The 5,020-nt window shown below is 37.9% G+C and overlaps 1 protein-coding gene across 5 annotated transcripts in view; it reads left to right on the top strand.

Annotated features, from left to right (window-relative positions):
- Positions 1 to 5,020, top strand: part of LOC112140035 (paired box protein Pax-7) — a 629,290-nt gene that overhangs the window by 328,054 nt on the left and 296,216 nt on the right. The gene's annotated exons all lie outside the window — the stretch shown is intronic.

The following is a 5,020-nucleotide window of genomic DNA, read 5'->3' as shown; positions in this document are numbered from 1 at the left end:
TCGGTACAGATTTTACCGTCTATCGGGCGAGGATGAAGTCAGAAGAATGTGGCTGAAAAATGTAAATCTTAAGAATCCACATAAGACTTTGTATGTATGTTCGTTTCATTTTGTGGTTTTCTGGTATCAGATATTCAAAAATTAAACAAGAAACGGACTAAAGCTACACCGCGTGATGCAACCCTCATTGGCTCTGGCAGCATGTAAAAGTTGTACGCTCAGCCTACCCAGTCGCTCATACCTGTCTTTACACACTGGAGCTTCCTGGACACTACCACACATACACAACATTCCACCAGGATTTGATGATGGCTCTCAGTTCAATCAGCTCAGGCTTTGGGAAGGTGAAACAGTTTGCAAAAACTTTACTCCTGCCAATGTACATAATATTTACTGTCTATGTTTCTGTTCTTTCCTTAGTAGGTGGTAAGCTATACCGCTTGTCACTTTAAAAAAAGTTAACTGACTTTGTTAAGGCACTTCCAAATGGGACTACCTCAGTGTTTTAAAGTAATTATATGGAGCTAAATCGAGACCAATATTATTTAAAACCGAAATGAAATATTTAGAAAAAATATGAATGTTTGGCGGAAAAAATAGGTTTTAAAACTTAAATTTTCAATTTCAAAACCTTTTTTTTCCAGTTACAAATCTTTTTCAGTCTCAAAACTGAACAAAATTGAGCTTTGAAACCCTTTTTTTTCGGCCAAACATTCATTTTTTTTTTTTTTCAAAATATTTCATTTCGGTTTTAAAAAAAAATGGCCCCGATTTAGCTCCGTACCATTACTGTTATGTGGTTGAACCACAATTGCCTATGCAAATTTTATGTTGCAAGGTTTAAGCATAAACTGACACCACTAGTTAATGTCACTGAAAAATTTATAGTTTTTTTTTTTTTAATTGCTGGTTTTAAGGTCTTCGTTTAGTAGGTGGTCTGATCTAGCACTTCTCATAAGTTCTACTGGCTTTGCTAAGGCACTTCTAAATGGGAATTCCTCAGTGATTTAAATAAATTGCTGTTCTAATAGTGTTGATCTGCAATTGTTTATGCAAATTTTGATACTGCTGTGTAAAGCTTATATAACTGACACCACTATTTAATTGTTTTAAAAAATTGTATCAAACTTTGTTCTTGTCTGGATTAGTTGCACACCTGACTGTCCATGATCAACAGAGCTGTGAATCTTAAGTTGATCTGATTTTACTCAGATCAATATGAAGGGTTAACACAAAAATAAACCTGTTTTATCCTATTGTTTACAGGATGTCCATTAGCAGACCGCTACTCTTCCAGGGGCCCACATATGGTACCTGCACTGTTTATGCTGTCCCAAAACTACATTAAGGAAGCACATTAATACATACATTTTAAATGGCATTTCAGAGTTTCTACACCCAGAATCGACGATTAAATCACTCACAGTAAACATGTGCATCTCCTTCAGCTTTTTACCCATGTATACATTATTAACCCTTCCGCTCTCCTTGGGGTCCAGATGACTCCAACCACATATTATGTGTGTCCTTCCATGACAAAGGTGGACAGGATTTTATGTCTGCCATGGACATTAGTGAAACTCAATAATCAAAGATAAAAAAAGTTCAGCGCACTGTCCTGTGGGTTAGGGTTATCTTATGACTCTCTTCAGTCAGTCCCTGTCTGCTTGCAGATCCACGATGAATGTGGTCAGGACAGAATGGATTATGGTAGTGTAGAAGATGGTCAGCAGCTCCTGACACAAGCTTTTTCAGTCACTTCTTAAGCTATCACAGGAAGTACAACAATGTATTTATGTATGACTTGTATTTTGTTTATGTCATTCATATATTATGTATTATATATATATATTACATAATATAAAATGATGATAATAGATTAATACTGATACTACTACCACCAATAAAATAATTATGATTATGATAATAATTAAAAATAAAAAGAACAGTAAAAATAACAATTGTGTTTTTCTTTCTTCATTTAGTCTGAAAGCATCACTCGTTATTGTCACTTAAAATAACGAAATTTGTGTTTGTTTATGAGGCAGAAATTAAAGGAACATTATTTTATGCTTGATAATCTTCGTTTCGGGATCACCTTTGACCGTCTCCTGGACCGGAAGTAGTAAGACTGATCACGTTCTAGCTTTACATAAGTCATTCGGTTCCGGGCGGTTTCTCTGAACCTACCCCAACCCTAACCTTGACCCGGCACCGATGTGGGTCGGGTCCCAAATCCTGCTGATCACCCGGTTCCGTGATTGTTCCTATTTTACGATTTCTGAGCCCCTTTTGGGGAAAAGTCAAGCAAAACAGACAAACTACGAACTGTGTGTCCAAAATAAATGCATGTCGTGATAGTAACGGGTACATTTCTCGCTAGAAATATTACCAAAATAAAGATGAGTCCACAAAATATTTTATTCTGAGGGATGTTACACCAGAAAAACAGTGGATCTACCGCCATACTGTTAGCCAGTGTTGGACAGAAACTCAAAAGTCACGTGATCAGTCACGTGATCCGGAGAAACCTAAACATCCGACCACGTGATCAAAATGAAACCTAAAAGCCGTTCCTGTTGTTTTGAATGGGCTGCAACTGTGTATCATATGCACGCAAAAACCGTGATTGGCGTATACTATGCACGGTATTCCCAGGGTGCAAAGCCGTGGAATATGTACGTATTTCACTGAGACTGGGTCAACCCAACCCAATTTGAATCAATAATGGTTCTGGAGCGTTGGGCTGCACGGTGGTGCAGTGGTTAGCGCTCTTGCCTCACAGCGAGAAGGCCCCGGTTCGAATCCCGGCTGGGACCTTTCTGTGTGGAGTTTTCATGTTCTCCCCGTGCATGCGTGGGTTTTCACCGGGGACTCCGGCTTCCTCCCACCGACCAAAAACATGATTCATAGGTTCATTGGTGACTCTAAATTGCCCCTAGGTGTGAATGTGAGAGGGAATGTGTGTGTGATTGAGGCCCTGTGACAGACTGGCAACCTGTCCAGGGTGAACCCCGCCTTCGCCCAACAGTAGCCGGGATAGGCTCCGGCACCCCCGCGACCCCGAAAGGGACAAAGGGGTCAAGAAGATGGATGGATGGACATTTTGTTATTTATGTTTAGATTTTTAACAAAACTGAGCAAGATGATGGTAAAATGTTTAATCTGCTATCAGAGAGATTATGATCAGAATGACATCATCTTATCACATTCAGTTTTAAAAATATTTTTATTCTACACCAAAGTTGTGTTTATATTCAGTACTAAAAGGAGAAAAAAGATGAAGGAACTAAAGCACAATGATAGAGAAGACGATATTACACGTTTAGTTCAAGTAAATCTGTTGCAGCTGGAGGATCTGATCAAACCCAACATAAATTTTATTTTGAAAGGAACTTGTATGAGCTACTTTCCAAAGTAAAATAAGTATATTTTATAAAGAAAAACTCAATTGTAGAGATTATTTTAATGCTATATTGTATTAATAAAGGTCTTAATGGCCAAAAAAACATGAAGAGTATTTTTCATTGATGTGGGGACTTTGCGACTCTTGTTGGATTTTAGTCCATATAGGAAACTGGATCATCTGGATCTTTTAGCATTAAACCTGCAGACCCCTGGACTAGATAGTGATAATACAAAGGAAACATTTAGAGTCTGCAGGAAAATAAATCCACGTACCTTCTCCACAAGAAATGTATAAAAAACCTGAGAGAACCTCTAACCAAAATTAACTTTTGGTTCTCTCTCACTCGGAGCTGGTTTTGGGGGCATATTGAAATGGATGGACATTTTTCTAAATTAATGCACTTCTGAAGTGTCTGTCCGAGTGCAGCACAGTGGGCGCCACGAGAGATCCCACAGTGTCATGGCTAATCTGCATCTCCTCTGTAAAATTAATAACCAAGATTTCCTCATGGCTTCATCTATAGCTGCAGTTCTGCAGCTGCAGCCTGAATATGATGCAGAAGTCTCGGATCAGCGCGTGTACAGTGACAAACTTCTATGGATTTAGTTGTTTTCAAAAAGAAAAATCTTCCAGCTGCTTACTTGTTATGGACATTTTAAATACCACTGAACAGACTTCTCACTTGCATCCGAGACTGTCAATGGACTCGCTGCCTACAGCTGGGTGCTTCTCTGATCAGAGTTGCAGTACAGATTTTAATCAATGTAGATTAATTTTTGTTACTATAAATGAGTACACTTTACGTCTCCTGGACTTTACAACTTTTGCCCCTTATGTACGCCTTCTCACATTTGAAAGAAATGTCACTTTACTGCTCCTTCAAAATTTAAAATCGCAATAACTCTGAAGTAATTGATTTTATGTTGTTGACATATTTCTGCAACATGTGCTGCAGACCACTTAGTCGCCTTTCCAACAGAGACAGTTCTTTCAAGTTTAAAAAGGAAAAAAAAAAATAGACTGGATGATAGTGTACACAACACTCCTTTATTGTAGAGTAAGATTCAAGGACAAAACATGAGCGGATTAAAACGTTAAAATGAAAGCAGATTGTTTTCATTTGTAGAGAAGAAAGAAAAATACTAAGTTACTAAACAAACTGTTGCAATTGTGGTTTTCAATACCTTTTCTATTAGCTATATTTGACACCAGCTTTTTCAGATAAATCCACAATGTAAGGTCAAGTAGGCTTTGGTGACAAAAGATTGATGGGGAATAAACTTTGCAATATGTTTGGAAAAAAAAAAAATGCATCTAATTTAAAAATCTGTCAAATAACACCCTTACACATAATGAAAAGTCCATTGAACAATAAAGCAGAATTTATTTACACGTTTTGTTCCTCCCTTAAATCTCTCATTCTGAATGCAATCATGTAGCCTCCATTAGTAGGTTCTCAACATACTGGACAGTGTAAAGATATATGTCAACTCCAAAGCAATCTGAATGTTGCAATGGATCGCTAGTGTCTTGCAGATCCAACTGTCAGGGATTGTGGTGGAGGACCCAAATGCAGGAGACCAGACTTGGTGGCAGAAACAAACATTTACT

This window comes from Oryzias melastigma, linkage group LG7, assembly GCF_002922805.2.
Source record: "Oryzias melastigma strain HK-1 linkage group LG7, ASM292280v2, whole genome shotgun sequence".
NCBI lineage: Eukaryota > Metazoa > Chordata > Actinopteri > Beloniformes > Adrianichthyidae > Oryzias > Oryzias melastigma.
Note: the sequence above shows the minus strand (reverse complement) of the source record. Positions and strands in the feature narration are given on the sequence as shown.